The sequence below is a fragment of the Falco punctatus genome, assembly GCF_963210335.1.
Source record: "Falco punctatus genome assembly, chromosome: 10".
NCBI classification, from domain to species: Eukaryota; Metazoa; Chordata; class Aves; order Falconiformes; family Falconidae; genus Falco; species Falco punctatus.
Window position 1 is genome coordinate 8,950,897 of NC_137590.1, and position 24,965 is coordinate 8,975,861.

General features: G+C 39.6%; 1 long non-coding RNA gene across 2 annotated transcripts; it reads right to left on the reverse strand.

The window, feature by feature from the left end:
• Positions 1 to 349: 349 nt before the first annotated feature.
• Positions 350 to 23,642, reverse strand: LOC308071059. 2 transcript variants are annotated; one of them, XR_013930971.1, is made up of 3 exons: positions 12,968 to 23,642; positions 6,964 to 12,904; positions 350 to 6,150 (listed from the first exon to the last, which is right to left on the reverse strand). It is a non-coding gene; the product is annotated as an uncharacterized lncRNA (long non-coding RNA). The 2 variants fall into 2 exon arrangements; XR_013930972.1 differs by having other exon boundaries at positions 350 to 12,904.
• Between the last annotated feature and the right edge of the window lie 1,323 nt (positions 23,643 to 24,965).

Here is a 24,965-nt window from a genome sequence, read left to right on the forward strand (position 1 = left end):
GCTGGCTTTTTCAGTTTTTTTTTTGTTGTTTTGGTTTAGTTTTTTTTTTTTTAAATCTTTTACATGGTGAGATGGGTGCATTAGCTGCACAGTTTTCTAGCTGAAGATCATTCAAAATACATGAATACATCTTGGCCTTTGGGAAGGGCTGTATTCACAGAGCATTTAAATGAGTTTTTTCAGATATTGCATAAAGATATTTTTGCACTCATAGGGGAATAATGTGGATCTGTCTAAGGTTCCCTGTACCAGCAAAGCTATCTCTCCCTGGAACATGCTACAGAATGGATAAGAGCTTCATATGCAAAAATTGAGAGTTTTAAGACCATAGTTTAAAACCGTGTCCAGCTTTTCTTTTTTTTTTCTTTTTTTTTTTTTTTTTAAACCCAGCTGATAATGTCAGTTGCCTGTATGCATCCTTGCACATCCAAGGATGCCATGATTGGTCATCTTTGTGTGATCTCATCTGATTTATGCACATATTAGTCACTGATGCAAATTAGACATGCAATATTTGTACACTTTTTAAAATGTAGGTCTTAATGACTCACCTTCCAAAACAAAACTAATGATGTTGAAGAGCAATATGCAAATATTTGCTCTTTGACAATGACATCTTCAAGAAGCAGCCAAGAATCCTGTATCATTTATAAGGCCAATCAACTTACTCATAGTAAACAACTAAGTCAATGAGCTCAGTCTCTTCTCTTATTCACAATTAACTTTTAACTACTTTCACATTTTTCAAATGTATTCAATAGCCAACATTTACTTTGAGTTATCGCCAGATTTATGAAGGTATTTTGTCAACAGGAGCTGGACACATACGCTGCTCGTCAGGCACTTTTTCAAAACTTATTAAGTACCTCCTAAGTTTTGTTTGTATCTGTCCCTAAGATTTGGTCTTTATGGTGGACAGAGACTCCTTTTCTTAGTGGCCTCTGCAGTTTGGGATACTGAGATGGGTTACTTAGACTGAGTGGACCCAAATCAGCTGGTATTATTTTTGCTCCAATTAGACTGCATTTAGTTACTATATCCATATTTAAAACCTACTTTCCATAAATGTTATGCAACATTCCCTTAAAAATTGCTGTTTCAGTTAACATTTCTGCCCATAAATCAGTCACTGGAATATTCAGAGAAAGCAAATATGAAAGGGGTGCGAACACAGCTGAAGGCTATTCAATGTTTTATTCAAGGGAGTTTTCATGGAAAATATTTTGAGGTATTTGCTTAGTTCTAATCATTACCATGGGACGCCCTGGAAATCCAATAGTAACAGAAGTGCCAAAACTTGAAAGCAATTAACTATGTTTGAAGAAAGAAATTTTCATTTCATGTTCGCGTTGAAATTTTGGTGCAGGAAGGAGGCAGCCCAGCTGAGCCAAATTCCGCAATTCTCCCAGCCTTCAGCAGTTTGGAAGGCCGTGGATCTAACCTCAGCTCTGTGAGACCTTCTGTAACTACAGGCAGCTTTTGTTTTCTGCCAATATTTTTGCCAGGAACTTGGCTATTGCTGAACTCCAAGCGGAGGCAGGCTGTTTACATTTCCTGTGAAATACTGCAGGCAACAAACGTGTGTTGGGATAGAGGTCCAGGCGGCAAAGCACCACGTTTTAGTTTTGTCTGCATCCAGGAGAGCAGTATAATGGAGCAACATCTGAGCTGCTGCTGAAGGAGCTCAAGTACCAAGAAAAAAATAGCCAATAAATTTGTCACGGACAAATTAGCCCAAGCAGTGTCCCCTCCAATAGAGGTCAGGCACCTTTAGGAGATACAGGTTTTGCAAGCTGCTGGTGACCTAAAAGGTACTGAACCTATGAAGCCCTTATTTTCCATTTTAATGGGAGTCGAGGAAGCCGATCAGATCACAGATGCACTCAATAATGTGATGAATGGCACCTTCAACAGACTACTAAAAACTTTCCATGGTGCTAAGGCTTCACCGCGCCTTCTTTTATTGTATATTAGCAGCCAGAGATGCTGCATGCACTGAAATGTGAGACGGATTTTCATGCTTGTAAGAGTTCAGCATCAAGCTATAGCTGAGCATTAGCACTTCTCTTACTTTACATTCAAAGGGTTCTTTGTCTGGGCTGCATATTCAGAGATAACAACAATGAGAATTCATGGAAATTCAGTGCCCTCATCCTCTCCTCTGATAAAGCACAAGATAATAAAGACATTGCATCTGAAACATATTTGGTTGAATTTTGGAAGACCAAAATATGAAGGCATTTCATAAATTAGGATGGATGGATGAACTCTTGTAGCATAAAAGAATGCCAAAGAACCATACAGGTTTTTTTCCCCCCCTTCAGGATTCAGCACTTAGCAGCTATTCAATTACTGTTTCAAGATAAAGCACGAATGCAACAGCTACTTTACACTATACTTCATATTTTACTTTCTCATGAATATAGAATTGTATTGCTGATCACACAAGCATCACACATCTAAGTCCTAATATCCACAGCCTCAAAAAAAACCCTGATGCCACAGAAAAGGATTCTTTTTTATCGCTTTTCAATTGTCTGAATACTCAGAGAACTGTAGAATCTCCCAGCTGCTGAGGCTTTCATTTAAAAAAAAACAGGAGGCAATTATACGCTATACATTTTGGGAGCTCATTTATGGGGTACAAGAAGATCTTGGCAGATTTTGTTAAATATGATCAGCTAAATCATGCAAGCCTGACTGAAAACCACGGATCCATGTATTGTTAGAGCCAATCAACACAGTAGACAAGCAACATTTGTTAACTGTTCTGGTACCTTCCTTTAGCTTTGTAAGTCATGATTTATACTCATAACGTTCTTTGCAAATACGAACTCCAGTATTTGTTTCGTATTTTATTCATGTTCTAGCATGCTTTGTTTGTGGGGGATTGGTTGGCTGTAGCCACAGGTATTGAATTAGAAAAAAGTCCCAACTACTGGGAGTGCTCAGAGTCCCAGGATATAATCAGTGACGAAACCCTCAGTGTTTGTCAAGCGCCTATCACCCTTCATCGTAGCTTGTCTCCTAACACAGCCAAAATGTCCATGAGTATTAATAATGGTTGCTCAGTGGTGTCTGACAAAGCAGAAAACCATCCTACAAACCCAGCAAAACGATTACTGGCACCTTCGTTAGCAGCTGGATTGGAATGGTTTCTGGAGACTAAAAAGACCGGCTTACTCGGAGGTGGCTGCTCCAGGTGAGGAGGCTAAGGGACAGCATCAGTGGGGGAAGGGTTCTGCAAGGAGTGCTTGGACATCGCTGCCTGCACTGTGGCTGTTTTAAAGCTCAGTTACTTTAATAACCCTCCTGTTTCTGTGCGGCAGTGGTTTCAACAGAGTTTGAACACCTGAACTTGGACATGACGTGGAAAACACACCGTTGTTTCCTTTAGGAATGGGACCTTCACCAGTCAATAAAGCACTGTAATGGGGGTCTTCATAAGGCATGCCATCCAGGCTCTATCCAGGTTATTATTTAAAAAAATAACAATTGGATAACAAAGGATAACTGTCTCGCATAAATAACAAACAGTAACATAGAACACAATACACAACCAGAAAATATGAAATCAATAGAAAAACTACGTGATATTTCTCAATATACATTGTTTGGTCCCAATTCTGCCATCAGTTGCAGGGTACAATGACTTTACACATTGTAATTGAGGACATAATTGAACCAATTTTCTATAATCTTCTATACATTTCCAAAACAAATCCTGAGCTACCCAGAAATGCATTCACATTAAATGTCTCTAGGCTCCACTTTTGTCATAGATCTTTTCATTCCACTGTTTAGTTTATAAAGGTGGTGTTAGGAAATATTAGAAATGTTAACATTTTAATGTAATGAGATATATGCAACTTTTTCTTTCTTGCACTATCAACTTTCTTGAAGTTATGAAAACCCGAAATTTTGTAATAAGCAAGCAAACCCCCACCCCCACCCCAAATAAATGAAAAGAAAATTAAAAGAGATCCAGATATTCAAAATACTAGGTGCTGAACTTCCAAGCTCCTGGACAAGCTTTGATACTTTTTGAGGTATGAGATTAGGAGCAAATCTCCTACACATTGGTCCAGGGAAGAAGGAAAGCATCTCTGTCTCTCTCATTGTAAATACACATTTTAGATATTTAGATGCTGAAGTCAACAAGGTGCTTCAGCACATGCCTGAATCATGGCCCAGTCAACTCACTCAGTGACATAAAATAATGTTTGATAATTTGTACAATGCCTGAAAGATAGCTAGTGATTTGTTATCCGTAAATCCAATGAACTTTTGACATATCCTGTTGCCTGGGTGAGGCAAGACATCCATTCAGTTACTAATGGGGGAAAGTTGAGGCACAGTGTGATTTGTTTTACTGATGTAAATGTCGCACACAGCTATATTTTGTGAATGGATGATAGATCTAATGAAAGCATTATCCTTTAGCCACAATGCTGAAATATAATGAAAGGAAACATTTTGAGGTGTTTAGGTATTCAAAAATGCAGGTAAGGGCTAATAAAAATCCTTTCAAGCAACTGCTGGTACAGTTAGACACTAATATCTTAAAAATCTGGTTGGTCAACTAATTCTCTGTGAAGATGGCAGAAACTGATCCTTTCTTCCTCCAGCACTAAATAAAGTAGTATATTCTGAGAATGCTGAATCATGCAAGACACAAGTAAGCAAAACTCTGGAAATTTTTTTAAAATACTTTTTTTTTTTTTTTTTTCTGTGGGGAAAATTAAAATTGTAGAATTCTAACTTAAAGTGGAAATCTGGCAACTTTAGTGAGGCATTAATTGGGAAAGTTAGGTCAGCCTGGGATTTTGGATAAGGGAGGAATGAGTAACGCCGCCTCTGAGTAGCTAATGCCCTTGTGACTGTGGGATGTTAATAGAGCAAACAGCCTTATATATCTTATTTAATCAAAGAATATATAACTTCATCAGAGTTGGCTTCAACTTTCAAGTAGAAATAAACCACTTCTATTACTGGAAATTATTAGATACTCATATTACAGCAAGACATACACGTTTTTTGCCTTTCTGGATTCACAGCTGAAGAAACAGAACAAAAGGAAGAAAAAATGTAAAAGAGAGAAGCAGCAGAAAACCCCGAAACCTTGTAAGATTTGTAGGCAAATCCACTTTTTACTTTTACTAAAAGGCAAGTGTAATCTCAATTTGGCAACTCTTTTCCCTAGGGCAGGCTGTAACCGAGAGGAAACGCTGGAGTCACAAGCTCTGAAGTCATCCAGGGGCTTGAAAAACACTGAGTGATGCAATACCTTGGCCACTGCAGCACACGATGTTGGCTGGAGGGCTGGGCACCCACGGCGTATACGTGAGATAACGTGATTCAGAGACTAACCGAGACCCCGTGTGGCACAGGCTCGTAAAAGGGAGCTGGGAGTGGGCACACGTCGACACTTCTGGCTGTAAGGCAACTTCAATTTTCTACCCAGTCGCTGGTATTCAGGAAAAATAACAGCAGCCTAGGCCAAGCCTGAATATAGCTCATACGCTACATACACTCGAATGTAGCCAATATACTAATACAAACCCAAACCGGTGCACATCTAAGCTGCCTGGAAGAAAATAGAAAGCACCTGTGTCTACCAAAAGGGCACTAACATTAACTATCATCGTGGCTGTACTGAGGATACATAACCTAAATCATCTCAAAGAGGAACATTACCTAATGAAGGGGTGGGAATTGCTCCCCTTTGATCTGGTTTCAAGCAAACCTTCTGATAAACGTGAGGGCTGTCTGCATGCCTGCTGTGCGGCCCTCAGCCCCTCCCCAGGGAGCTCTTTCTGATGTACCTTGCAAAGAGATGTTTACAAGACATCTGAACTGAAGGGCATCACATTCCACTTCCAAAGTATGTGAACCCGTGGTCCCACAGCCAAGGAGACCCATCACCATCAATATTTAGAGCCTCATCCCCTGCACCCAGCTATCTGACTAAGAGACTTATAAACAGCAAACATTTTCAGCGGTTCAAGAGAAGATACCTGGATGGTCTAAAGTCCGGCTTCTATCTTGACTCCAGAACTGGCATCGTTGAAATAATCTTGAGATGACCCCAGTTGCCAAAAATCAAACAGGATTTGTAAAATGCTTTAGGATCATTCTAGAGGAAAGGTGCTGTAGAAATATAAAGTATTATTATTATTACTATAATAAGACAAGCTCCCCACGTCCCTTGGCGATAATGCAGCTCACTGGTAGGGATAAACTATGGAGCCAACATGAACCAGATTATTGCCTCATAAAATGGGACACCTGCCCTATTATCCCTTAAATAATAAGTACATAAAACAAATTTGACTGTAATAATAAAACATAATGGTGAAATATTTATGGGTAATTTTTCAATGCAGCATGCAAGGATTAAGCCATGCAATTTCTGTTGGCTGTTACAAGAGTTGCGCTGTTAAATCCTCCCCATGAGGTCCAACGGAAACCAACCTGTAATGTGCCTGTAAGTCTGCAAAGTGTACGGCAAAATTAGATGGAGATTTAAAAATATCATGAACAATCACAGATTCCATCCTTGCACTCAACCTCCAATAGGCAGAAAAAATAAGATGTGCTTCAAGTAATCCAGCCAGGAACATGCTTATTAATAAGGAAAACATTCTGGTCAGGTCTGTACTTTCATAATGGTGCATGCAGATAATGCAGTTGTGCAGGTATTAACAAGTGCAAATGGTTAATTAAGCCAGCTTGTGAGCTTGCTTGCTGGGACTACATTCAATCACAGCAGTGACTAAAGAAACAATTGAAACGTACAAATGCGAACTGGTCTTAGATCTCAGTTTGCAAATAAACAGTACTGAGTCCTTAATATAAGCAATACTGAATCCTTAATATGACAAACTAACAAATAATATGAAGAAGATTTACTTAAGAGATATCATTAGCTTACATTTTTACAACTCAGAATTTCTCACTTACCTCTCACCTTTTCTAAATTCTTGTAACTGAAAAAGCCACAGGGAGAAAAAAAACCCCACATTTTCTGATTGTTCATTTGGCAGAACACTGCAGATAAACAGGTTTCGTAATTTCTTTCATACAGTTATTTCCATATTCATTTCCCTACTCTTCTGTGGGTTGACTTCTGATAAAGCAACAAAGAGAAAAAATAATTTTTAAATAAGGAAGTGTATTTCAAAGCAAGAAAATTTGTTAAAGGCATCTGAGGCAGCAGAACCTCTAACCTGTGAGTACTTTCAATATACTTTAGATTTTAAGTTGTCAGGGTCACATTCTCAGTTTTTGAAAAGCACTCACGTCTGGCTCCTGAGACAGAGCCTGATTTAGTCTTTTATAGGCACATAGTACATGCTCTAATTAACCCAACTTAATTTTTGAGAGCAGTCCCAATGTCTAAACCATGATGCAATATTTAGCAGATTATATTACTTACTATTTTATAAGACACCGCATAAAAATAAAGAGAATATCTGAATTGAATTGCACCTTTCTTTTGCACTGTCTTCCAAATAATTGGATTATTTTGATTTGCCTTTTTTTAAAGCCAGATAGGGTTATTTAAAGTCTGGCTCATTGGCTGGTTTCATATCACTGGCACTTTTCCAAGCAAAAGGAAACACCTAATGTTTTCCATACATGTTCCTAGCCGCTCATGCACTGTCGCCTTAGGTATATAGGCGAGCTGTACAGTCGCAAACACCCGCACACGGGACTCTTCCCGTAGCCCCGAGTCACCGTTTGCATACGTACACGCTGGTGTGATTACCATCACCGCCATCCCGCTGCTGCACGCACTGCCTGCACCGGTTACATGCATTTTAGCATGTGCATTTTCAGACACGTGGCCCTACCACCAAGTCAATTTTATGCTGGCAGAGCCCGTATAGATACACACACGGTGTGCGTGAAAATCTATTCTTGTCTGTCTTTCCTCGTGCGCTACCTCGCTGCTTGAAGAGTTTCTGTGTTTTCTCTTTGTATCATTCTGGCTCCGAGTACTAAAAGCCACATCCTGTTATGTTTGGTTGCTAGGTGGAGAAATGTTATCATGGGCTTCAGCAATAATTTATCCATAGAGCTAGAGGAGCTGTCATGTACTTCTGACAGTGAGCTGCAGCACTTTATCAGCTCGCCTGTAAATCAACCGTGTGTGGGTGAAGATGCCAGCAATGTTTGATCTCTCTCAGACACTCTAATAATCTGCTTTTGTCTGATTGATTCCTTCACATCACCAAGCACATTGCAACCGAGAGTGGAGTGCCCTCTGTTTATCTCCGTTGGTCATCTGCTTGAGGGCAACAGGGCAGAAAATGCTGTTCTTGCCGAGATGTAAGAGTTTTTTGGAATTAGGGGCTTTACATCATATCCTGGAGCAGGTTTAGTCCGGTAAATCAATGATAGCAGAATTGAATGCACCATAAATACCTCAAACCGTATCTCTTACAAGAATGTAAGAGTAATTCATAGAAACAGGAAAGGTAACTTTGCTGGAAAGAATTACGACCCCTACAAGCTCAAGACATGCAGGTCTTTTACGGCCTGTGTTTACATTTACCCTCTTGAACTTTGGGAAGAAATGCACTGCACGCTGGCATTTGGTTCCAGGCGGTTCAGAGATAATATTGAGCAGAGCAGGACGCTGTCAGAATTGATCACTGCCTCTCAATCCAAACCCCAACTTTTTCTAAATTTCTGTCAAATTCTGTTTTGCACAGGAGATGCCAATACACCGTGTCATGCTCTGCACTGCATTAAAGCAGAGCACAACGCCTGGTGTTGTGCAATGCCTTTCTGCCAAAAATATACATAAAAGGATGCAATTTAATGAGCAGCTGAAGCCCCCGTAGAAGGAGGGAGAAGAGTAAGCCCATTTCAATGGATAAATAGATTTAACTTTTTTTGTTGTTGTTGTTGTTTTGTTTGTTTTGCACATCATACCGTTCCCCTAGTTGAAAATCAAGAGCTTATTATCACTCGGAGCCTGGCAGCAGCTCATTGTGCGGTGACCTGGGATCAACAGCAGGCTTGGATTCCTGACCTTTAGTGAAAGCTGAGGTCGGAGGATATTGTGGATGTGATTGACTAAATCCCATCAGGGGAAGCATTTGGTTGTAGCATCCCCTCTGTGGGTCACAGTGGGATGGCACAGGCAGCAGGATATTTGGGGAATGCACTAATTTCAACCTGGTACACTAAGGGGAAGGAATGGTGTTTCATAGCACCGCTGAATGCTAAAAAAGGGTGAAAATTCACACTGCATAATGTATTTGTAATTGTGCTTAAGGCAACGAGAAGAGAGAAATTCAAGAAACAAATCTGACATACGGAGTAGGCCTCTGTGGATGCTGGAGGAGCAGTTACATCTCCTCCAGATTTATTGCACGGAGTAGCAGAGCTTCACAACGGAGTGGATCCGCTGTGCCTTCCTTGGCCCATCACAGGGATTTCCCCAAACTATTATATAAATTGTTACGGAGACTAGTTTTGTGGTGAGAAGTCATCCCCTTTCTGTTCCCCAGCTGGCTGACCACATAGGCAACACCTTTTACGTGCAGCAGAGGGGCCTGTACTGCTTCTCCACATTTTATAACCCTTGCAGTGAAAGCTAGACTTCCATTCACAAGAGATTTTTTTTTTCCACTGCACACATCATAAAAGCAAGTAAAGTGATAAAAGCAAGGAGACCTGAAGTTACAGTGTGTGGCAGGGCGTATTCTCTATTCTTTCACCAACAGGCATCATCAAATGACATTTAGTTTTACTGAGTATTGCAAAACACATTGTTGCTTCCTCTAAGACCCGAAGCTGGCATCCTTTCGGCATTGCAGCACCTGGAATACGAAGTGCATATACAGACAGACTTATGTATGCAGACAGATGTGACACCAGAGACCTCATGGCTCCTATACATACAGTACGCTAGAATAACAGAGACAAGTTATGAGGATTTTAAATTCATAACTGTATTCTCATTTGGTTACAGTTACTTGACCTCTCATTTAAGTCACTTACCTGTTAGCAACAGTTCTGCAGTTCCCAACGTTTGCTAGGAAGCAGAGCCAGAACCTTACCGACTGGCTTAAATCCGCAGGAAAGCTCCACTGAAAAGCCCCAATTCTGACTTGACTTACGTTGATGTAGTGATGGTGGATGTCCACAAAGTCTGTGTTCAGACTGACTCTGGCACAAATAACTGAAATCTAAATCCTCAGTGATCTTAAACATGCTTGTTCTACACTGCTCTTCAGCTTTATATTGCAAATTATTTAAAATAAGCCCACTATTATGTCTCCAATACTACTAATTTCTACTATTGCAATGCTACTCTTATCAAGGGGCTGGCACTTTCCAAAGGTGATCTAAGAAATAAAAAAAGAAAGAGAAAGTGACAAAAAGGAAGAAGAGATCTTGAAAAGAGGAAAATGAAGCATGTCTAAGAAAACTACACTTCCAGTAACATCAAGTTACCCTCCAGAGAGATGTATAAGTAGAAGATATTACATGGGTGAACAGTAAATATCACATTTCTTTTTACAAGCATGTTTCTGCATTTTATTATGTCTTGACTGGCAGATCTATAAATTTTGAATATCCAGTCTAAGAAAGGACAGGCTTAGGATCTACAGGCTGTATTCTCCATGGATCTAAACGGTCAGTAGCATTTTGTTATTCCATAACAGATTGATTAATTAGTGAGCTATGTCCATATCCAGAAAATTTAATATGTATATTCATGAGCAAGTGAAAGAAATTAATAAATACTTACTTACATTTAGGAATTTAGTTCTAGAAAAATAATTAGTAGCAGTAACATAATTTAGGTTAAAAATTACTGTGCAAGTTATTTGATTCCCAGGCTTAAGAGATCCATGTTAAAGTCCTATTTAAAATAGGTTTTCTGGGAAAACAGTTCCAGAAAAGTTTTTCCGAGGTGCAGCTGCAGATGTGCTGCTCTTACGTACTCTCCACCTACTAACGTTGCTGGCTGCCTGCAGGCTTGCCATGGGGCAGAAGCCTGACCAAGGACCGCTTCTGCACTTCACCTTGGCAACACAAAGGCTTCAGCCCCCGCTGCGGATGGCTGGTGTATTGGCAGTGCTGGGCAGCACCCCAGTTCCACCTGCATCAACGCACCCTGCTTCAGTAACCCCCGACAGTGAGCATCCTTTCTGCTGTATGTATGTATCTATATATCTACAGCTCTGCTGTGAAGTCCAGCGCTCCTTTGGGAAAGGTAAGGAATACCATAAACTACTCGCCATCAGCAGTTGTGTGTAATCATGGCATCAGATAGCTCACAGGGCTCTTCCCCCCACCCAGTTTCCATATGGCACTTCGTGGCATATACTTAGGGGGGTGTGAATAGACGCAGCCCCAGAAGCTACAGACAGAACCTACTTGGGTAACTCTGGGTTATCTGACCTCCTTATAAAGTATTTTGCTGCTGCTGTCAGCCAGCAATATGTTATTTCCTGAAGTATAATCCCAGTAAGTAGTATTTCTGGATCATCTACCAAAGTGTTGGTCAATGTTGAGTGATTGATTGAGCCTATGACATGACTTTTACAGACAGCACTTTCAGGACTGATACAAACACATGGGGCTTGCTTGTTATTTTGTGGTAAAGAAAAACACTCGGAGATGGGAAGTGGAATTTCCGGCAGCTGGGAGTCTTCAGTAATTTGACATTAGACTATTTTTGTTTGATGGTAGAAGACAGGTCTGATGAAACCTGACATACCGTTTAAAATTATAATTAATATCATCCGCGTGTTAAAGGGGAAAACCTCACTAACTCATCATTGTAATTTCATTGCAAGATACATTTACTATAGCCATGTTTTGCTCAAGCGAAGTACCCTTGTGCTAAAAGGAATAGTTTTCTCTGATACAAACTGCCAAGATAAAACAACCTGAAGGAATGCTCACTGCCTTTGAGAGCGTATTTATTTAGACCTGGCCAAACTGGACCTACCTTGCTGTCACGTATTAAAATTGTAGTCAAAGGTTACGTGCAGCCAGGAACACCATCAAGATGACAAGTTTGGAGCAGGGAAGAAAACATCTTACTTCCCAAATGCTGTTTGCAATAGAGTTGTTTCATTCTTCAGGGGTAAATCAAAGACCTGCGCGTGAGCAGCATCTCTCTGCTGTAAATTCCAGCATGAATAATTTCCCACGTATTGAGCCTAGTATTTTACATTGCTGATCTTAAAGTCCTTGTAAAGAAAGGATTCAATTTTGAAGCCTAAATTGAGACTATTCTGGTAAAATCATATAACACTTAGGCACTTAAACGTACTATAAAGTATATGGGGGGAACAAGGCCCCTGAGAATAGGGCCAACCCCAGTGCCACAGTGGAAGAGCAGAAGCCTAAGTCGAGCCAATGAGGAAATAATAAAGACATGGTTGAGTCTTAAATCCTGCCCTTAAGAATGATGTTCCTGTCTTTCCTGCTCAGGATCCACTGTCCAAAACCATTTCCTGATCTCTTTTGGTACAGGAGGAAAGGGTTTATGTTCTTCCTTTTGAAGCTGGCAAACTGCTTTGGTGCACACTCGGATCACAGGGTGGGAACACTCTGGGTGGAGGTCGGGGATCCAGGTTTAATTCCCTCCTGTTGGAAAGTGCTGTTACAACCAGAGACAGTGACTGACTTGGAAAGAAAAGACAATTTTCATCTTAAGTGTCACTTGCCTAAAAAAAAGGGGGAGATGGGGATGGAAGGCTGTGGACAAAGAAAGCACGTGCCTTTATATCCTGATGATTATCGCCAATTATCCTGATGATTATTGCCAAAGAATGGTTTGACATTTCACGGCAGAAAACTACTGGATAAAACAGTCCTTGGCAGAGGGACACCAAGCCCTCAGAAGGTCCTTCCCCAAGGTATGTACCTGTGGCTTTTGTACGTCAGGAACCTGGAAATCATACTTAGATCGACATTGATTAGCATGTACCCACCTGTGAAGCTCCTGTAGGTCTCTTTCTGGCATTGTAAGTCTGTTTTTCTTTCTGCACAGCAGCACAACTTCAGCAGGAAAACTGGAAATTGTCCTTATTCTATGCAAAATAAACTAAAGTTTGAGGGGAGAGGCCGTACATCTACCAGGGGTGCCTGGTGCATTTCAATTCCCGATGTCAAAGCTGCTCAGCTCAGATCTGCTGCTTGCCAGGCAAGGACTCTCAGGAGGAGTTACTGTGTCAAAGACAGATCTTCCTGCCTCTTCCTGTGTTTTAAAAGAGGGTGGGTGCTGCTGGTGCATTTTCTAAAGGAGACCATGGTAATTGGAGATGCAAACATCTTCTGAAACGAGTCCCCCAAAGAGGGCCCTGCTTACCCCAGCCCACCGTTACCTTGGCTGCGCGGGGTGTGTTGCTCTGCTCATCCTCATCAAAATGGGGCTCATTCTGTATCAGCCCAGAATCAGACCCAAACCACAGGGTCTGGGAAAGGACTTTATATGTGCTCGGCAGAGCAGGAGTACCAGGATTTTTATGGCTAAATTCCCCATTTATCTGGACTAGGGCTACACAGTGCTGATTTTCAGAAATGCAAAAATATTTACAGCTGACGTATCTCAGTAGATCAAAGGAAGCTGTTACTGCTTAGCATTTCTGGCCTGTAATCTGCATTAATGTCTGTGCTCTTTCCAGATTTATCTTAATGTTAATGAAAACACTGCATTTTCCCCAAAGCACCAGAGATCTGGAGAAGAAGTTGGGATAAAATTTTCCAGCAATGTCAACTGGCTCTCTTAATGCGGCTACGAGACAGGCAGGTGGTGGGTTACAAACCATAATGATCTGACACCTTTTCTTTGCAGAAGGTGTCACAAAGGTACACCAAAGTGCTGCAGCTGAACCTATTTTACATTGTAAAAGTGCAAACGAATTGGCAAATCCTTACAGCTGGGTGGATGCTACAGAACTTGTTTGTGTTTTAACATGCAAGTACAAAGGTATTGTTGGCCTTGCTCCTACCATTAGCACGTCACCTATTTGAACACACAAGCTGAGGCTAAACCAGCCCAAGAGGTGAGCCTGCAGCCCCCACCGTGGTGGCCCACCACCCTCTCCCTCCTTGCAAGCACTTGCTGTGGCACAGGATGCTGGTATCTAACAGCCCAGCACGGTAACTGACTTGGTGACAACATCAAATACTCAAATACCTGTTTTTGAGCAAAAAAAAAAAAAGAGGGGGAAAAATTATCTAATCAATATAGAAAATCTAATGAGGGATATCCCACAAACAGAAACAGCGTTTAATTGCTCACTTCTTATTGTCTGGTCAGCTCTTAACATGCTCTCAAGACAGAGAGGATATACCAGGATTCATCATGAGAGTCTGAGACCACACTGTAATGTAATGCAAAGCAGAAGTGTGGCAGCTTTTACTGATTCTTGAGATCTAGGTGTGCAAAATATGTCACTGACAGACAAGGCATCAAGGACTGAGAAAAGAGAATTTCATTTCAGCAGGAGGTATTCTTAGTGAAAATGAAAGCTGTTCTTCTAGACATGGCATTAGAGATACAGAGAATCTGTAAATTGAGTATTTCGATACCTATCCACCCCTAATTTTAAGCATTTTTAAAAAATGAAATAAAGAAAAATGAAGGAAAGCTCTTTTGCTGTATTCAGAACAATCAAACACCATGGGACTGGACAGCTTAGGGAACTGTTAATGGGATACAGAGTATTTCAAGGTCACTGGTTCAACTCTAGCTCAGGTTAGTAGTAATTGGAAGTCATTATTACTTGATGGCTGTTCAGTAGTTTAAGTGACATGGGTTGGTGGTCTTAATGTAGCATCAAGCGAACACCTGTCTAAACCACACACACACAAAAGGAGTCTCTATTGATGGCTATTTAGTACTTTTGATCAGGAATAAATAAAGATAAAATATTAAATAAATAAATCCAAATAATTAATAAACAATCCATGTCACATACTTTTTCAAATATGTCATCAACATATCAAAGCTGGCATTATCCTGTTAGGCACTACCCAAGAGGCTTTCTCCTCAATTTGGTACCAGAGGCAACTGCACTTGAAATGCCTTATTATAAAACAAGGTTGAACATCAACCAAACCAGTAATTAATGAATTAGATCTTACATTGGTCAATCCAGTCACAAATACACTAACCTTTCAAGCACAGGGCAAAATTACATTCATGGGTATAGAGAAGGATGAATGATTACCCGATGATAATTTAGAGGAAAGTGTTGTGCAATGCATTTGGGATTTATGATAATTCAGTAATAATAACAGACTTTGGGTGAAACAGTGTGCTTTGAATTTTGTTCACTGTATTATGTCAAAAATCTTGGACAGAGATATGTAGTCCATAAAACTTAAATAAAGGATTTCATTGATTTTGAAATTCATTCAGCTCCCCCTGAAAAATCTTATTGTCTCTCTCTGGGTTTTATGATTCTACTTTTATGAATCAAACTTACTGAAATTTTGAATTTATTCAGACTTTCAATGTGCCCAACCATATGAAAAGCCAAAATAATTTCTCCCAAATAATGCCGATTACTCTCAGTACTTAACTGGTATTTATTTAGTCTGAGCTATTGCTGGAGGAAATGATTGAAGTGGATAGGGTTCCAAATGGACAAAGTATTTCACATTATCTGCTGAAAATCCATTTTTGTGGGTAATCTTTACTATTTCCTTTACATGCAATTATTCCTCTCAGTATTAATCAGACAATATTCCAAAGGTGTAGTCATGAAATTGGTCTGGCTCCATGCCTAATCCAATATATGTTTCTTAGCAAACGTATATCCAAAGATACATGTTTACTAGGCAACTGCATTTTGGTAGAATGACAGTTGTATGCAGGAGTCCAGCTATACAAACAGATATTTTCTCGATGGAGAACTCATTGCTATGCAAGAAATTTTTAACTTTGTGCTTAACATGTTTTGGGTGAAAAAACAAACCAGAGGTAGACTATTTTCCTAAGCAATTCTGCACTGCACGTGCCATGTTTGGGATATGTCAGTGACTCAGTGCTTTAAATAAAAACATAAGGCACTGTTTCACTGTTTCATACTGCTATACTTGGGTAAAAAAGAAAACATCTCTGCAAAGTCATACTAACACCAATCTACTACAGCAACAACTGTCGGTGAGAAAACTTCCCTAAGGGTACAGGAGTAAAGGGTTCATTCATCAGGAACTGAACGATTAGAAACTGAGGGTGTCCAAGGGATAATACATAATAACTGCTGAGACAATAACCCACATTTAAATCAAAACCGGAAAAAAATCTGAACTCACATTAACAGCATTTCTGCGTTCTATAATATCTGATGCTTCTCAGTCTTACCCAGAAATTCCTGAACTACTTTTTGTAGGATTTTCAAGTTAAATTTGTAGACTAAAGAGCCTAAACTAATCCACAGGGTGGTATCACCAATACAGGTTTCTACTGAAAGTACATTTAAACCAGAGGTTTGTAGATATAAGCTTTTTATGAGCATCTGGTCTTCTGAATGTGTGTCTGAACAGACCCCAGCTCCGCAGCCCTCGAGCCTACAGAAAAAACCTGGTCTCATCACACAGCAAGCCCTTGTGTGGCCTGAGACGTACTGCAGTAAGGACATGTGAAGCAGCTCAGAAGGAATATTTATCAGTTTGGAAATAGGATGAAATCAAGTTCTTTCTGCTTACTGATGTGCATGGTCAAGGCAGGGCAGTGCTAGGGGGACTCGTGGCATCACTCAGATGAACGAGAGCTTGCAGGATCAGGTCCAAACCCACTCTGCTTTTCTGATACAGACCTACGTCATGTAGACGTTTTCATCAAAGCATATTTCTACTATCTATGTGTTTATAAATGCAGTACATGCTTTTATAACTTACGCTTAAGAATCAAGTAGCTGATGCAACTGTTTTCTCCCCCTCGCTCCTGCATTTTGAAATATTATTTTCCTCTTAATTTTCAGCCTCCTCCGCCTCCTCCTTTCACTCTCTCTCTCTCTCGCTTTTTTTTTATTTTTGTTGGTGACCACAACTGTAGTTTCAGTAAATAAAGCTAGTGCTTGATAATGTGGAACGGCCAGGAGCTTAACTCTGCCCTTGGAGATCGCTTACATCAAACCAGCAATCAAAAAGTGGTGCAGATAAAATTTGTCATCAGGGATTTCCTACAAAAGAATTACAGTGGAGAAATAGCCTGATCGATACTATGGATTTTCACTGCAGGGGCTGATAGTCCAATTGCTGTGAAACACTCACACAGATAAAAGGGCATGGCTGCCACTTTGTTACAGACTGCTGACTCAGCGCAAAGCCTGTCAGGTATTTATAGGCCAAAGTGATACAGAATTATCACCTTGCAGTGCCCAGCTCTTGTTAGTTCTAAGATTGCCTCCCTTTATGGGATTGCTAAATGCAGGTGAATGGAAAAATGATGGCTAACAGCTGTCAAAATGCAACAGAATGAAGTACTTAAATCTTTTTTTATCCATTAAAAGGGTAACAACCAAACATATATCATAGTGCAGGCGCTGTAATGATATTTGGGGCCAGTAAACTAGGGGTTATAAACAATGTACATCTGATCAAAATGGTAAGGAAAATACAAAAGGGAAAAAAAGCAATAATAAAATTTCTTCTTGTTACTTTATAATATGTGGGTTGGCATTTACTTTGTTGCTTTTTGCCGGGATCTCCAGGCCCCTGATCAAGGCTGCTAGGACCAGCCTCCCAGCTCCATCAATACCATCATAATTTTATACCCCATATACCGCAGGGAAAATTGCTTTAAGAAGTCATTGGGATGACTCCAGGAACTCTTCTTCATTGTTCTAAGCCAGTATTTTACACCATCGCTAAGGTAAAATGCTGATAGATATCTAATATTAACCAACAGCATTAAGGGCTCATTGACTTCAAGGACTGTTTCACACACAGACACTTATAGGACCAGACCATGATGAAGGCAAAAGAAATACACTCATCTTTTTGTCCAACAGGTAGCATAAAGCATCTCTGTCCCGGCACACACTCTGTGATTGACTGTTCTCAGCTGTGAATTATTTCGCTGCTAGTACCAGCCTGAATGTGTTCCGTAGCGGTGGTAACGAAGGCGGCAGGCACTACCTTTCCTTTTATCACTCCGTATACTACAACACGTATTTATTTTTGGAGATCATATACAATGAGAGATTGGTTTTGACTGCATAAGGGTAATATTTGGAAGGTCATACAAAAAGCTGTAGAGCCTAGTAATATAAAAAGAGACAGGATGTTTGATTACGAGGATCTGCACAGACTTTGCCTTATCTATAGCCTCCTGGTGTTTTTCATACAGGAATTGGTGATGGAGTCCATAAGAAGGATTTTGCAGCTTAAAACCGGGTCGACAACTAGTTCAAATACATTTTTTACATATGCTTTCTTAGCAGGGACAGAGCCAAGTTGGGCTTTAGTACCTATGATTTTTTTATACTGTAACGGCACTTAGAAGCATACATTAGGAGTCTGTTTTGCTAGATAATGAATAACCTCACAGTCCATCTCCCAGAAAACTTAACATCCAGTTAAATCATTTTTTCCTAACATTGCCTTGCAAAATCATGACATCCTCAGCATAACACCTAGTCTTGTATCACCACATTCATCATTTTGAGAATATTTCTTTTACTTGTAAATACACGACATGTCTTGGTATGTGAGCAAACCGAAGTTTACCCTTGTAGCACTCTCAGAATACATTACATATATGTAAGGAAATGAGCACCAATTTCCAAAGGGGGGCGGGGGTGAAAGAAGTGGAGGCATTTGCTTTTATTAACTTAGGCTTATCTTCAGTTATACAAGGCTTCATATATGGCCAGATTGTAGGAGCCAAACTATGTTTGTTATTTAATTAAGATGAAACCAGAGCTTGACTCTTCCTGAAACATGGATGGAGGGGCATCTGATCTAACACAAGCCCAGGCGAGTGACGCGGAGTAAAATAAACCAAGCTGGCTGGGCACCTGCATCTAGTTTCATCTCACCTAAAAGATGTCCAGGCTACGCTGGTCATCTAGACCCCCCCTTGACAGTTGATGGAAATAGGTGCATGCGAGAGGGGGGAAGCCCTGGCCTGTACTTAGGACAGGTAAGATGAAGTATAGATTGATCTGTATCTCTCTCATCCTATGCCTGTTTGCCCTGTTGGGTGAGATGCGTTATCCCAGTTCCTTAGAAGACGTTAACGGATCCATCATGAATAATGTTTTGAAGAGCTTGGTTTTGTTGGCTTTTTTTTTTCTCTCCCCATTAATACTGGTTTTAAAACCATCTTAGGTGTTTTGAAGAAACACAAATAGGAGGACTAAAAAGCTTAAATTTTTTTAATGTCTGAGAAGGTCGTGGCCCCAAGTAGCTGAAATTCAGAGGAGTTTATGTACCTAATGCTTTAGACTTCATTTAATAACAGCTTTAAACTAAAGGAAGAAATACTACACAAAACCCCGAGAACAATATTATTCAAAATAGCACAAAGAACCTGGACTTAGGTATTATCGGAAGAAGTTTTCAGTAAGTTTAATCATTATGGTTACTGCAGAATCTTTGGAGGGAAAATGCACAGAGTTCAAATTACAATACTAAAATATAATGCAAAGTACTGATCTAAATAATAATTTGATTGCCAGTAAGAAAAGTTGCAGGTTTCTAAACCAACATTTTTCCTAACCAGGGACAAGCCACACCTTTCTCCACGCTCCGTAGGGAAATTACTGTAGCACTTGTCTGAACTGCCTGGTGCTGGTGGAATCATAGCTGCTCTCATCACAGCGTTGTTGGATGGAAGTTTACTGTCACTAGCAATAAGCAGTAGATAAAAGGAAGGAGGGGGGGTGATAAGAAAACAGAAGGGAAAAATAGAAGCTAAAAAATTCACCAGAGGTGAAAAAAAAGGGGGAAAAAAAAGAGAAGATATACATAAACTAGTTGTTTTTGTCTTTCTGGTTGCTATGATGTGCACAAAGGAAATAGACTGAATAAAATCACATCTCAGGAACACCAACATAAATTTCCCCTTGCTTTGACAAGTACGTAATTTTGTGCAGTGATGCTCTTCACGTCTGGAGAGTTATGAGGCAATTTCATTCCCATCTGACAAATTTACAAAGAAACATTAGAGAGAAGGGATTAGAAAAGCGAGAAATCTTTATAGACTTTTTCCTCAGGCTGTATTTTCCTTCCATCTTTTGGGTCTTCCTTGAGGAATATGTATGAGTGACTCATTCTGTATGAACGCCATAACCGAAACACTTAGCAGATAAGCATAACATGAAATGTGCTTTAAATCAACTAATTGTATTTACATTATCTGGGAGGGCTGATCCTGATTGGCTAAAGTTGGTAAAAATTTGCTATTGTGCATTTTCAAGATAACAATTTAAAACGGGGTTGGGGGGGTGGGGGGGAAGCTGAAATATTAGCTACATAACTTTGCAGAAAAGTCCATGTCAGAAAAATAATTTGCACTTGCAAAGCACTTCTCAGCTTAGAGCTCTGATTGACCTCTTTGCCCTAATTATGGTCTCATGGAGACGAATAATATTTTACACATTGGGAAACTGAGGTAGATGAAATGATCTCCTAAATTCACAAAGAAAATAGATGTCACCAGAAAACAGGACAGGGAGGGACCAGTCGGGCTGAGCTCACTCTTCTGTATAGCGAACAGCTTTTCCAGCAACACCGAGCTCTGTAACTGGAGAGAACATCTCCTCCATACAGGCCACCAGATACTTGCCAGCACATGTTGATGCACTTTATACTACTAAAAAAACAAATGCAAGGATGAGATGAGGAGAGAGCAAGGTGTTGTTAATGCCTTGCCAACATCCGTGAAAGGCCAGGGAATTCCTTAGTTTTGTGGCTGCACTATTACAGCTATTTCTGCCAAAAAAAAAAAAAAAAAAAAAAAAAAAAAAGAAGATTAAAAAAAGGCTGGTTCAGCCTTCTCTTTGCTGACAGTGGAAAATTCTGGCACAGATTATTCTAGAAATAAATGATAATAAGAAATGCTTTAAAGGCTTTGCTTTCTCCTGCAAGGTTTTTAAAAAACAGCCACGGCTCGTTTTAGTTATACTGCTGAACGTACTTAAGCTGAGCTGATATATGGCTACTACAGGATATCGGTATTTTATGTTCTATGAGTAATCAGTATTTTTTTCCCCCCTTCATTTTTTAATATCGAAACGTTGGTACTGATTGTTCATTATTGTTGTAACATCCAAGGAACTTCCACCTAGGATAACCTGGGCCCTGCTAGTCCAGATCTTTTGTTTCTGTGCAGTTTTGCACGGGTCCCCTTCTAAGGTCATTTCAAGTTCTGGATGATGGTACTTCCCTCCTCCTTTTATTAATGAAAATTATATGATGGTGCTCGGAAGTTCCAAAACATATTCCTTTCTTGGCACAAGGATGAAATATAATAAAATGCAGATGCTTTCTGATACAGAGCACAGATGAAAATGTTTTATAACCACGACTTATGGAGAGAGGAAAGCACAGGGGACACGGTTCCTAGGGCCCTGGTTGAAAGCCCCAAAGCAATCACTGCAATATCTGCAATATGACAGAAGAAAGTCAGGGAGGGGTATTTATTATCTTTTTTCATGGGACCCAGGTGGACCTCCTGGCAGCCATGTTTATGACTCAGGATCCATTTTAAAATAGTGAACCATAATAAATGGAAACTCAGATGTGTAACTGTGCTGGATTTTAACATGTTTCGAGTTTTATTGTCTCTGCATTTGCAATCATTTTTTGCACGAAGCATACCATTTCATAATAACTTTCAACTACGCTGCTTCACCCTTTGTATTTACTTCATCTGACACATCCCCTTCCCCTCCTCATGTTTTGACAATTCCATGGACTGGTTAAAAAGTTCTGCTATGAGCCTTCTGTACCACTTAAGGAGTCAAAGGGAGACGTGAAAGCCATACCTTCTTTTCTAATTAATGGACAGATGATAAAGGAAGCATTTCCTATGCTTTCTTTAAAAAGAAAGTTTAATAATTCACTTGTCTGGACAAGATATTCTCTTGGTGTTTCAGATAGATGTGGAAGCAGAAATGTTTGCTATTCCCTGCCCTTGATGCACAGTTTAGATATTCCTTTTCCCTAAGCCAAATAAACTTTGGGCACATACCCTTAAACCTAGAGAGAATTATCAGCAGCTGTTAAACAGCGGGGCTGTCTTTTCGGTATTGACTAAACCCACTGAAATTCACCCCTAAAAATAATACAGAGAAAGAGCGGTGGGTCCAAACCAAGAAGGCTGTAATCTCATCAGCTCGCGACCTTCCAGAAGTTCAGAGATTTTTTGGGTGAAGGATTTTGGTTCCAGTTTGTTGTTGCTAGTGGAGATGGAACCTCTAAACTCAGCTCAAGACCGAAACTTGACATAATTAAGCAATTGTTTAGGTGGCAGCTTATGCCTGGCTGTGCAGCCTGTTCAGAGGTGGTCCCAAGAGTACAGCTGCTTATCTGAACATTTTCTTTGTGTAAGAGACAAAAATCTTGTGAGAAAAGGCATTGTTGCTAACATTTCTAATGCGCTTTGGAGAGAAGATGACCACAAATACAGATGAATTCAAAAATATTTTGGCTTTTTTTTGGCTTCAGCCCAATCCAGAAATCATAAATATAGAAAAATACAGAAATGTAGTTAACACATATAGCAAAGTCAAGTGAGTTTAAGGTCTTACTTATTCTGACCAAGTTCTTTCTATTATTAGCAAGAAACAATTTAACTGACTCCCCTGAGCAACTACAGGACTTTCTCCAAATGCCTGAGCAAATTCCCCCATTACACCTGCTCTTGCTTCGCAGTGGAATAGAGAGCATGAAGACATCAGCCAAAGGCATTCAGCATTTGGGGGAACTTGGTGATTGTCCTAAGGCTGGGTTTAAGAGTGCATGAAGCCACGCTTCCACCCTTCCCTCAGACACAGCATATGGCGTAGCCCTACACGTTCACTCCTCTGAGCAGCGTATGGTCCTGTTATTCTGCAGATCATAATTTAACACTTCGCACTGGAAAGCTCTCCACTCAATCCTACAGAATGACGTGCTAAATCAGGAAAGTTCACACCATAGTTTGCATAACAAATAATTTCCACAACTTGAAGGAATTCCACTGAAAACATCATGTCTTCTTCTAAATATTTTAGGTAGGGTTATCAAGAAGTGCATCTCTGTGGAGAACATCTTCGTAAATGCTGCTGCGCTTAACATGTTTGTATGGTTCTTATGACTGCGTGAGTCTGCTTGGCTGACAGCTGGCTGTGTGCAAGATATCTTAAATATAAAATTAAATATATATATATTTTTATATAAAATATATAAGCAAAAATTTATAACTAACCTCTTTGAAAACTTAATGCCTACCTAGCTCTCTTTGAAAATGAGTAGCTTGAAATGGAGAGGGATAATCTATTTAAAAATCATTTTTGAAAAATTTAAGAAAAAAATTCTTTAGTTTTTTTTCCTTTTCTGCATGTGTGAGACATTTAAGCAAAACTAATTTCATAGTAAAGGTAGTAGAAATAAAAAAGTAATATTTGAATTATTTTGATCATGATAATCCCAATTGTTTTGAAAGTCTCTCCAGAACGTACTTACAAATTCACAGGAATGCCATTAAAATACAGCATTAATTAACATCCACTTTTATAAAGTGCTTCTAATATTGTGTAAACAAGCAAGAGTTGAAAAGCTTATTTTTAACTTCTATCTGCATATGCAGTGTGATCATAGTGAGTTACAAAAATACCCAAATAGCACTGGGAAATGAATTTTCACAGTTTGTTTCTGGTTGAAGACACACCAAAGTACCTGTCTTTAATTTGAGTAGCTGTGAACAAAAGGTACTTGCCAGCTTGCTTAGCATCGTATTTATATGCTCATGTCAGTTCAGCCATGGGTGGAATACTGATGTGTCAATATTTGTTAGCCAAAATGATAATAAGCAACTGACTTGAAATAAGTTAAAACAATCAGAAGCAATTGTGCAGCATATCAGGTTAAATCTGACCATGTCATATTTTCTCTCTTCAAAAATAAAGCCAGTGGGATGGCATGATAAATAGTCCACTTTCAACATAGCAGAATTGCTGCAGGACTAGTATCTGAGGTGAGACACATTTAACCACCTGACAGACATCCACCGCCTCTATCGCCATCATGGACCAAGTGAAGGAGAGCTCCAGTGGGGCTGTCTCGGGACTGACAACCTAGGGATAGATAGATGTATCCAGCCTAGGTTTAAATATAGAACCGAGAGCAACATTAAAACCCTTGAAAACTCAGTTTTACTAGTTGAGATCCCAATGTTGATGACTTAACTTTCAATCATTTAATCATTAATTTAATCATTAATTATTCAATAACCAATGATGGTTAAGTTCACCTTGATTTTACTTGTAACATCTTGATTTTGGTACCTGAAATCTAAGACAAAATTTTATAAATGTTAAATTCTGTTCTGGTGTGAAATTAATCTGACATCAGAGGCAAAGTCTGTGGAAGGATTTTGGATAAGACAAAGAAACTTGGATGATTTAGGGAAAAAAATTCCTTCCCCTCTCCCTCATCTTGTTATATATATAATTTTTAAATTTAGCCATCTCTCGTATTCCAGATTACTTCTGTAGGTTTACGTTCCATGTGTGTACAGAGCTTGGCCTAGCATCATATTAGGCATGTAATCATTTCGTATACTGCACCAGGTCAACAATTATTGGAAAAAAAGCAAAAGTTACCCTATGACTATTATAAATTCCTCACAAGATACTCTGCATTTCATTACTATGCTGGAGAACAAGCTATAGTGGGGAGCTATATATTTCCCACTGGAAAATGTGCTGGGAATGTCACAGAAACCTGTTTGCCAAGATCCCTACAACATTGAATGTTGTTTT